The 11,890-nt window shown below is 39.5% G+C and overlaps 1 long non-coding RNA gene across 1 annotated transcript; it reads right to left on the reverse strand.

Annotated features, from left to right (window-relative positions):
* Positions 1-288: 288 nt before the first annotated feature.
* On the reverse strand, positions 289-11,646 carry LOC136365229 (uncharacterized). Its single transcript, XR_010744304.1, has 4 exons — positions 11,572-11,646; positions 2,345-2,437; positions 615-785; positions 289-517 (listed from the first exon to the last, which is right to left on the reverse strand). It is a non-coding gene; the product is annotated as an uncharacterized lncRNA (long non-coding RNA).
* Positions 11,647-11,890: the final 244 nt, after the last annotated feature.

The raw sequence follows: 11,890 nt of genomic DNA on the forward strand, positions 1-11,890 counted from the left end.
GAGTAACTGCACCATGTTGACCCAAACACACATGCAACAGTTTAATGAATTAACTTCTTCAAAACTGAGTTCAGAACTTGTCAAAGAACTGGCATTAATTTTTGTTTGCAACCTCACATTGCACACTGGAGTCCTTACAGAGTCCTGGATTACTTTTCACAGGATTTCAACCTTTTTCTGGTGCTCCAGGTCCTCCAGATGTGTGTTGCACCTTAGGACCTCCAGGAAGTGTAGGGGGAAACCTGCAGCATCTCTCCTGGATGCAGCTGAGCTGCTGCTCCCTCTGTGGGGGTTGTAACGGCAAGGTAAGAGACATTGGGCTGGCACAACCATCTGCTGCACCACTAGACTTCAGCAGTTTTCTTTGAAGGAGATGCCAAACCTTATCACAGCCTCCATTTTCAACCACAGGCACAGTATACTCTTTACCTCTCTTCAGAAACTACTGAGGCTGCTTAAAGTTTTCTGAACTATCCAGCCTAGACAGCCATTCACCCATATCAAAATGTAGACATCTCTAAAATCAATAAGAGGAATAAAATAATTAAAATTGTACACTTTATTATTTTTCTATTTTATTGTTTGAAGTTCACCTTTTTATCTTGAGTACTTACAGCAGTAAAATGTCGGTATGAAAAATACAATTTATGGTTATCAGATGTTCAGCTTTAAAGTGGCCAGCCAGTAAGCTGTCTGCACTTTTTCAGAGATAAATATTCTCACTTAATAGCACACTTGCAATGATTGAATGTTACATTTGCAAATGTAACAGCATTGTTATTTACCTGTTGGAAAAAAGATTTTATTAAAAATTCTTATCTAAATTAATATTTTTGCATCTCAGAAATTATTTCTATAGTTTAAAGACACATTAAGTTAGGCAAATGTCACTAAATGTTTTTACAATATTCATGCCATTCCTATAGTGACACCAGGCTTAAGGAAATAATTCTCTAATCAGTAATATTTTTACAAGTGTTTTTTCCTTGTTTGTTTTTGTTTGGGGTTTTTGTAATTTACTTTTAAGTTTGAGTCGGTTAATTTGGAATGTTCATAGAGCCTAAATGACTATGTTTGCTACAGTTGATTCCTCAACAAAGAATGGCAATCAAAAGGTGTTAAATCTTTTACACAAAAATAACAATATATAAATAAAAGCCTCTCTTGAATCCATCTGGATATTTCAGTGACACTTCTTTATATGAACATGACTTTAATTTTCAGAAATATCATTTATACCAGGTCTAGTTTATTTTAGCAAAATGCCAGTAACTGTCAGATGCACCCAGGTGTTTTATGTTGTGACATGGAAGGAGTGCATTTCACAAGTGCCTCTGACGACCAGCACCAGCTCTTTGTCTCCCCTCAAAGGAAACATCTTCTCTTTGGAGGATGGAAAAGATTTTAAACACCTCTGGTTTAACAAGCCCAGGCTTTTGGGCTTCATATGTATTGCTGGAAGAAATGACATGTACTAGCTACTGCCAGGCAAACACACTCCTGTCCCACACACAGAACAGGAGATGGTGTGTTAATCCAGAGAAATGAAGACATGCATTAAGAAGATAATTTTATTATCCTCATGGTACTTTTGAGGAAATGCTGGTGTCTGGTCCCTGCTGTCTGATCCCTGCTGTCAGACCGTCATCAAGAAGAATCCAAGTGGCACCCAAGTGTGCAGTTTTGGGCCTCTCTCTTCAAGACAGACATTGAGGAGCTGGAGACTTTCAGAGATGAGCAATGGAGCTGGGGAAGGGCCAGAAGGACAGGTATCATGAGGAGTAGCTGAGGAAGCTGGGGGTGTTTAAGCTGGAGAAAAGGAGGCTCAAGGGGAACCTTATTGCCCTCTACAACTGCCTGGAAGGAAGATGTCATGAGGCAGTCATGGTCTTCTACCATGTCCCAAGTGAAAGGACAAGGGAAAATGACTTTAAGTTGCACTGGAATAAATTGCTGAGGGAGGTGGTGGGGATCACCATGTCTGGAAACATTATCTCACTTAGAAGTCTGACAGGAAAAAAAAATCTAGTCATCATTTTGCATAGCAGCAGGTAACATATTACTCCAGATCTATAAATAAATTTAACAGAATAGTTATCAGGGAAATAGTTGCTAGGACTGACAGTTGCTTCCTTGTTGATATTATGGGATTTATTTTCCATTCTTTCTTATGCCTCTCCAGTTCAATTGCTTCCCTCATTTGACAGTCTTCCATAAAGACACTGAAGAAAATGATACCACAAGGCATTTGGAAGAGGGAGTGTTTACAAAGCATATAAATAGACTGTGCTGTATCCAGAATAATTAGCTGTAAGCAAAGTAATGAAAAATTTGGAGAACTTACAAGTATTCCAGATGATTGAAAATCCAACATTTACTCAGATGTTAGGGATAGGCTGCATGCTATAAGCACATAGGATAAGTGTCACTGCATAATCTGAGGGGGAAAAAGTAAGCAATGAACTGCATTCAGACCAAATGCATGTAATACATCTGAGATATTCATCAAGCCAGATGTTAATTTAGCTCATGACACTAAAAATACATTTCTGCAATCTTATGCATAATGTGCAATGCAGGATGCACTTTCCAGACTATTTGCTGAAAATGGAATTATTCTGAAATAAGAGCTTTAAAAGCCTTAGAATTCTTCAGAACTTTGCCTTTGCAGTCACTGGTTCTGGGGAGAATTATTTAGGAAAAAAAAAAAACAAAAACAAACAAAAACAAAAACAAAACAAAAAAAAAAAACAAAAAAACAAAAACAAAAAAACCCAGTAAGCACTGAAAGTATACTTCACTTCTACTGTGTAAGCAGCTATTTCTCAGTGAAAAACCCTGTGCCTCCTTGCCCCCTGCTGTTATGTTTTAAAAATTAATGGAGGACTCCATCAGATCAATGTTTATTTCAGACAGGGAGATTTTGGCTGAGCTGTAGCTGATGTCCTTGGCATGTTTTAAGTAGCATATCAGAATGAATCATGTGCTTTGGTAATACCACATTATGTTGTGGTCTCTTGTTTGGAGAAATAATGTGTAACAAGGGAACATTTAAGAATTCAGTCTTCAGTCTGGGAGACAATTACATTTATTCATGGTGTGATGTGTGACTGCAGTCCATTAAAAAGCAGCAACCCTGAACTTACACACCGCATACACACACCTCCTTGATTTACCTCCTATAGCCTAAAATATTAACTAATCCTCTCACCTCGTGTTTCCCAGAATAACATAATACAGAAAAAAACCCTCAGTGGAATCATTTAAACCATTTTGTTTTACTAAGGGTCTCAATGCATGACTAAGAGGAGCCTGCAGCACTTTCTAGCCACAGGCTGAGGACCTGGATGAAGAAGGGAGTGGACCCAGTTCAGGGGGGTATGTCATCCTGTTATCCTCCAGCCTTCAGTACCACTTGGTAATTTCTAAACAGGGTATTAAATGCATGCAAAACATAACAGATGCCATTGGTTGCCATAAAGTATGGTGATCACCTCAAACTGAATGGCTTCTTGGGCCACAGAGATCTCTCCTTACTGTCAGAAATACACTTTTTGCAGAGGCACAATCAGAGCTTGAGGCAAGTCTGGCAGCTGGAAATAGCTCCTAGCTGTGCTATCAGTCTCTCCGCTGAATTGCTCACTTCACTCAGGCACTGTCAGTCACATCAGTTACTGTCAGTAACATTATGCTCTCAATGGCATGCAAGATTTGTTTTATCTCATTCAGTGGCTTCCGCTCCTGCAGGAACCATTCTCCCCGGTAATAATATCACATGAATGTATCATAGCAGTTGGGCCCTTTGCAACCTTTACAATCTCTAGCATAGTAGCATGAAGTTCCTTAACACAAGACTGCTTCCTTTTCAGTCTGTTGTATAATTCCAAGTACTGTAAATTCAAAAAGCTCAATGTATAGTGGCACTTTAAATTGCACTGGGCATTTTTTTTGTCCTGTAAGTATGTAAAATCAGAAGAGATTATCCCCCCAAACAATACCACCTGTATCAGTGACTCTTTTAGTTGTCACTTACTTGGATTGACATTTCTAACACCACACTAGAGTCCACAGCACAGGCTTGCTGTCATCTGCCTGGCCTCACACATCCACAAAGTTGGCAAACAGCAGCATATTACACTCTGATGGTATTCCTGCCCAATTTTAAAACAAAACAAAGAACAGTCAACTAATAGGAAGGTATTTAGTTTTTCCCAGTAAACTCAGCTGCACCTCCTGACCATCTCCCAAGAGCCCAGGAAGCCCCGTTTTCCTGTATTTCACTTCTGCATGTGCTTTGTCCCCTTTCCTGCTCTTTTCCTCTCTGTTTGTGCCCCTCTGCACTCAGAGCGTTTGGCACCTTGTTGGGCGTTCTGCTTTCACTGACAGCTGAGCTTCCCTGTGTTCCCTGTAAGGGGAAGAGCACACACAGAGGTAATTAGGGAACCCAACAATGCTGCACTCTCAACAGAGTCATAGAGCTGTTTCTTGTTGATGGCTGTTCGTAACTTATGTGGTCCTCAGGCAACAGCCATATTGAAGCACTTTGATAACCTCTCACAAAACATTTCAGCATAATCAGCAAAGGTTTCCTTGGCAAACCAAACCAGTATTTTTTTCTCTTGGCTGTATATAAGCATGGACTTATTTTCCAAACTTATTTTTCCCGTCTCACACTTTTGAATACACATCTGTCATAAGGGTTCATCAATAAATACTAGGCTATAGCACTACATATAGGGATTTAAAATAGAAAGTAAAAAAACCTTTTGGTAATATAATTTTACTAAAATTTATTAAATATACATGCAACCTAACAATGCCATTCAGAGGCTATGCCACAGGTAACTCAAAGGGAACTACGACAAAATTTTAAAAACTTACTCTTCATCCATCGTATTTGGGGGAAAAAAAATCTCTCTTCCCCCAGTGAGCATACTTAGATCAGTTCATCCAGCTGGATTATAGCTGCAAAAAATGCTTTCCAAGTATTAGAAACAGCTCTCTCCATTTGCTGGTTCTCATGACAGATGATAAAATAGCTTTATCCTGCCCTTGTACTTATGTGTTGTGGTTTTTATCTTTTTTCCATGATGTTCTGACATTTGTTAAATTACTTCTGTATTGTTTGCTGACAGCGTAATTTACCTCAGGAAATGTTATTGCCAATTGTGTGAAAGTCTTGAATTGCTTTCCCAACAGCAGGTAATGACATCTCACACCAGGGCTTTGTTCTGGTCTGCTTCTCTTTGTCAAATTTTCAGTTTTAATTTACCTTGCAATTGTGGATTCCTAAATGTACTACAGTAGGAATTAAAGAAGAAGAATAGCAAATCATTTAGAAATTTTCCACCAGACAAGTTGGATACTCTTTCATATGTAAAGGAATGAAATAAGTACTTAAAAATAAGTATGTTATTTTTAAAAAATAAGGGGATTAATTTTAGTCTCTTGGTAGAGCAAGTGAGGCCATGCTCTGGAATGATATTCAGAAGTATAGCTCATACTTTGCATGTGTTAACTTCAAGAAGAGTGGTTAAGAAAATTTTCATTTTTGCCCAAAGGTGATATATTCATAAGTCCCTTGTTTCATATTGCATAGAGTATTTCAGCATCCTTAACAGACAGTAAAATGCTGCAAGCTGTTGCTCCTTGTAAACACCAAGCCTGAAATTCTTTATTCTCTTTTACTTAAATTGTAATCAAGATAAGCAAGTACCTCCTTTTTTCTATAGAATTTCTACATGCAAAAAGCAACCTATTGTTTTCAAGTTGTCAGTTTTAAATAAACAGATATATAAGGAAAGTGTTGCAGTCTATGATATTCTTCTCAAAGAGATAGATTTTAACTTGTTTTCTACAGAGGCATCTCACAGGGACGCATATCAAATCTACCAGTTTCAAATAAATATTTTAAAAAGCAGAAAAGGCCCATGAGGAGAGTGAGGGCTCAGTGTTTTCCACTTGTGTTTTGGATTCAACTGCAATAAAACCAATCAGACAACTGCTTTCCTTTGTGCCGTCACAACTGAAATAATAGATGCCAAATGCTATCAACATCCACACCACCACACAACACCATCTAAAGTAGAGCACTCTTCAGGGCAGGAAGAGCCACAGATAATTTTGGTCAGGTATTTGTGTGCCCATGACAGAAATAGGAAAAAAAAACCTAAGAAACTATAGCGGGTAGTAGCATGAAGATGCTGCTTAAAAAGCTTCTTTGGGAATATTTCACAGATCATCTAAGTATGCATATTTACTGAAAAGATACTTCTCCTTCTCTGATTTTTCAGGTACTAAGACAAGATTTTATAGATGTTATGGTTAAATGTGAGTGCTTTAGAGAACAGTTTACTCCACTGTTGGGTGTTACTCTGTAGTAGAATAACTTTTCTGACCTTTCTATGGACCTGTCATACAAGCGAAGAAAAATTTTAAGACTATGTCTGCCCCAAACCTTTGAAAGTTTATGGGCTCCTTAGCTTTATACAAACAACTTCAACCCTTTTGAATTTGGAGGAAGATACATGCTTGACATGGAAGTTGCAGTCCCATATGTATTTGGGGCATGTTAGGACATCAATCTCTTAATGGAAAAGGAGAGTTTCTCACCCTGAACCCCATGCTGTACCTTCTCAGGGAGAAACATGGGCAGTTTATTTCAAGGACCTTGCAGTCAGGGCTGCCTTATATGATGATCCAAATACAGATGGACTACACTCTCAGCAGCCTCCAGCTTGACTGGGTGTGAACTAGGACCTAGCCCTTCACTGAACCCTAAAATTGCTTATGGAGAACAACATAAAGAAAACTCTGCTAAACACAAAATAATTGATTCTTTAAAGATTTAGAGATGTTTCAGGCTGACATAGTAGTGGGAATGAGAAAACTTGAGGTGTCAGCGTGGCGTACCTTGCTGTGTCATGGGCTAATAGGGGTGAGACAAATTTGGTGGAGGGTTTCCAACGCCAGTCTCAGTTGAATGCTATCATGCCATCCTCAGGGTAACAGGTCAGCACTGTCAGAAGTCCAACACCACCACCAGGACAGTAGTTCTTCAAATTCAGTGCCACAAGTCATACCTGAAGGGCCACTTTATCTTCCCCAACACATTCTTCATTTAATCTGACCAATGCAAGCACCAAGAAACTGTGCTGAAGCCTGTTTTCACTCCTAGTTTCAAACCTCACTGTAATGAAGTTGGCACACAGGCTCTACAACAGCATCAGTCCTGATGGCAGAGTCACTTCAGATGCTGCAGACAGGTGTGCAGGGCTGGTTCAGTGGACAGTGTTCCCTTTGGACAGCAGACTAAAAGGCAAATGTAATTGAAAATGCAGTCACTACTCAGGTCAGCTGCTTATATTTCTCATGTACAATCAATCAATTCTGTCCTCACTTAAATTTGTTTTCCACTCACTGCGCCAATTTTCATGATGCTATCCTAGATTTATTCTAATGAGAAGAATAGAACCAGACTTGCTAAATTCCCTGAAAGTTGTCTTCATTTCAGTTTTGGCTTTTTTCAGCTCATCTAATAACAAGACATGTGACAGACTTACTCAGTAACACTTCTTCAGCCAACAACTGATGGTAACAAGAATAATAGAAGGAAGTATTGCTGCTCCTCACAAAACATATGTAAATGAAGAAAAATTCCTTACATCTGACATTTTCATTTAACAGCAGGTACTTTTCATAATTTTCTAGGATATTATGTCCATAAGAGAAGGGTATTAAATGATCCAACAAAAACAGTTGATATATACAAAGCATATTAAACACTGATGTCTGGCTTGGGATTGGGACAGAACTGAACTGGTGACAAAGCAAAGGAGCTATCTCCCAAGATGTTGCATAGTAAAAACCAGAATTAATTTATTTTCCATCTCATTTTCCATCCTGATTCAACAACCTTTCTGAAATGAATGAATGCATCTCCTTGATGACTTTTCCAGCCTTGTTTTACAAGAGGAAATGGAAAAGACTGTGGTTGATGCATTAAAAACAAGGAGAAAGCTGTGTAAGCTTTGTGATGTTTCCTCTTAATTTTAGACAAAGTTGAACTCTTTTTTGCGGAAAGCTTATCAGAACGGGCAAGTATTACAGATATTGTGGAAATTAACAGTTTGTGGCTGGTGACCTCTGATGGTAAAAGACTGTTCAAAGGGCCAGATACAATAGGAAGCTTGTAATAGCAAACATTGTAATTGACAGTGAATAAACACTTTAAAGTGATTGATTTCTACTGCTTTATGCTTTTGAGGAGGGTGTCCCCTTTTATCCCTCTCAAAACCAGGATATACTTACATGTGTCCTTAACTACTATAAACATGACTTCCATGAGAAGCATCTCAGATGGGGAGGATGGAAATGGCTCCAGTAATTATATCTCAGAACAGGGTCATTACACTCAGACATTGGTACTCTGAAGTGTTTCCATTTCTGCCAGTCCCCCAGCATTGCTTTAGTAGAAAACACCATCACTCAGGTTTCAAATTCCTTTTTGCAGGAATTCATGTGAAGCAGCTTTACCATAAGCAAGGATCAGCCCCAGATGTCTTTACAGGAAATACTACACAGGAAAGAATGCATAGCGCTACAAAGATAGAAACCTTTTCTCTCTCCATCCATTTTCAAACCTGAAATTTTCCTTAGACATAAAAAGACACATATAATTAAGGACATTGAGCTAGCTGTAGGAATGCAAATTTGTAGCCCTGCTCTAAATTAGACCATTGAAGCAGAAGCTATAAGACAGACCACTAATCAAGGAGGAAACCATTTATAGAAGGGAGGAGGGAACATGTCTGCCCATAGATCATGAAGCAGCCTTGCACCTGCAATGCCCCCATTGCACTAGTGACACATTTTCTCCCTCTGATCTCAGCCATATTTTTTGCCTGGAGCATGTCTTCACCCAAGTGCCCTTGGCAAGGGTTAGGGGACAGGAAGAAACACTTTCTGAATTTAGATGGTGGGATCAGGAGCTTCTGCGTGGCTGAAATATCATATTCACAGCTTCCCAGCAGCTTACCATGAGGACATGCCAGATGAGTTCTTAAGTGTGCAAGGCTTCCCTGAGCTCATTCTGGAGTTTGAGTGGGAAAAGGGAGATCGTTGGCCTAAAAACTTTCACTGCAATACAAATTACTATCAAATTACCTGGTGTTCATGGCAAAACAGGAATTTGTAAAGTAGCAGCTCCTCCAGGGTTGCTACTGAGCAGCATCCAGCTCCTCAGTGTGCAGCTCTGGGGGCAGTAGTGGGGCAGTGCCTCGCAGCACAGTCCTGCTCAGCACCACACATCTGCCAGACTCCAGCCAACCTCTGTGCATCACTACTTTTAAGTGAAACTCCATTGCAAAGGAGTTGCTATATGAAGCTACAAAGAAACTGTATGTGCAGCCCTTCTGCTATTTAGGCAAGGCTGACTCAGTGAGAAAAGAGAAATTGTGGGTATTAATCATTTTCCTCCTTTATGCAGATGTAGGCTGACAAGGCAATTGAGAGCATCAGAGCTGAGAAAGCTTTCTTCTTTTACATAAGAACTTGTACTATGCAGCTCTCAAATATGTAGTTTGCAATGTTTGATGAAAATAGTTTGGATTAAAGAGGAGCTCTGTGCACTTGACCCATTTGCTGCAAAACCTGGGTTTGCCCATGTTCCAGGAGTGAATCTAAACCCAGCAGTGAAAAATAAATGACACATCAGGCAGCTCCAGATCGCCATGGTTTCAGAACACCAAAACTTTTGGAAGAGTCCACCCACACCCACTGACAGCACAAGGAACATGGAGTTATTTGTCTCCCAAAGCATTTCTAAACTGGTTAGATGTGAAAAAGCAGGCTAGAAAAATAGAGATGGTAGCACATAGTTGAATTGCACTTCATATCTTTTGTTCTCTTCTATAGTGCTTTACCTCTTCCTGAAAGGCTCACTCCTCTACCCTCAGAGTTCCACTGTTTCCAAAGACCACACTCCTCCTTTCTTATGTCACCAAAATGATACTCCCAGAATAAAAAAGTAATCTAACAACCCTGTGAAAACAGTGGAAATACTTTCCTATAATAGTGTTGCTTGCTGAGCAATTAATTTAAAGGTGGATGAGGTAAATCCAGCCTTCTTTTACTCCTGGCCATAGCGAGGGGTGGAAATAACAGTGTTGATACTGCAGAGTTAGGGCACTGCTCTTTTGTGGCTCTTCATTGACTGTTTCCCCTGCCCTTTCAAGACCGCAGAGATATTTTTATTACCAGCTCAGTGAATGCAAATACTGCCAGAGGTGAACATAATTACCTTAATGCACCTACATGCCAATGTTTCCACTCATCTGCTACAGATCTAGCAGGGCAAGTCTCATGACCCACCACTAAAGGCTTCCTGTTCTATTGCAAGAGCATGAGAGAAAGTAAAGATTTGCCTCAGGAGGCTATGGTGAGATTGTTCTGCCTGCCCATCTGCAGATGGGCATGAGACAAGGTGGGAATATTGTGTGATGTACCTTACTCTCACCAGCTTTTCTTGGAAAAGTTTCTGCCTTAAAACTAGACATGACCCTTACTTTTCTGCCAAAAGCTGTAAAAGCACATTAATACGTTTTATCAAATTGTGGTATAGAGTTTGTGATCTTAATAGTAAATAAAATTGGATTAACAAAATTATTGCTGCCTGCCTCAGCAGTCAATTTGAGTTGCATATCAGCTTTCTGAAACAAACCTAATGTACCTTGCCTTTAAAGGCAACAAAGTAAATGTTTTCTAATGCTGTATTCACTCAAATATATTCCATACTTTTAACATGGCAAAGAAAGGCCTTAATACATCAGAATGCTCTCAGCTCCCAACAACCTGAAATGCTCAGCACCCAGAAATGTAGTTGAGAGTGTGAGACATATCTGAAGAAATAGTTACAGTATTTAAACTAATTCCCTTGATGATGTAAGTTGAGGTAAAGGCACTTTAGATGTGAAAAATGAGGAGTGATTTTAGTTGGAAACAATCCAAATGCTTTGCACTTGAGAGAGATTCTGGGCAAATGGCTCTCAACATGTAAAACCCCCTCATAGCATTAAGTCTGTTCCAGAGATAGACACGTCTCAATTTCTCCCATCTGAGATGAGTTTCAAGATAGATTGCTAGGATTTAGTTATTATATAGGATTGCAAGTGTGTGTCATGCAGGACACGTGATTTCAGTGGTGGAAGCTAAGGGTGCAGAACTGCCCACCCCCAGAACTTGTGCATAGAATAAATAGGCTTTGAGCTATCCATATATAAGTATCATAGAATAATATTACCATATTTATATGTATCATAGAAAGGAAAGAGTAGAGAAGAACCAAATAAGGTTCAAAACCCCCATTCATGTGTGATAGCAGTTGCATTCAACCAATCACTAAAAACTGCAAGATGAAGCATATCCATTTCTCCCCCCAAAAGACAGAAACAACCCCAGTGTCATTCTACAACAAACCAACTTTGTTCCAGCATATTGTCCACACTAAGCAGGACACTCCAGCCACAACACATTGTAACAGCCTTACTTACACATCCCTCCTTAGAGACACACCCAAAATAGCTCCCCAGGACCAGCATTCACCCATCCAAAGAGCAACAGTTCTGCAAGAAAACATCTCATTACCTCTCCCAACAGAAAGGAGAGCTGCTTGGGCCTGGAGGATATATAGGGACACCAGGTGATTATTTGGGAATGATCATTGTAATTGGAGAAAATACATCTCAACTGGAGCCTCACATGGAAGGCCATCATGCATTTAATCATCAGTCTGTCTGTTTTATGTTTTTCATATCCATGTTATTTATGTTTTTCTGGCTTATTGAACAGCAACCCACATACAAAAGGGTGAGGGAGCACAACCCTATGTCAT

Source organism: Sylvia atricapilla, chromosome 9 (genome assembly GCF_009819655.1).
Source record: "Sylvia atricapilla isolate bSylAtr1 chromosome 9, bSylAtr1.pri, whole genome shotgun sequence".
NCBI lineage: Eukaryota > Metazoa > Chordata > Aves > Passeriformes > Sylviidae > Sylvia > Sylvia atricapilla.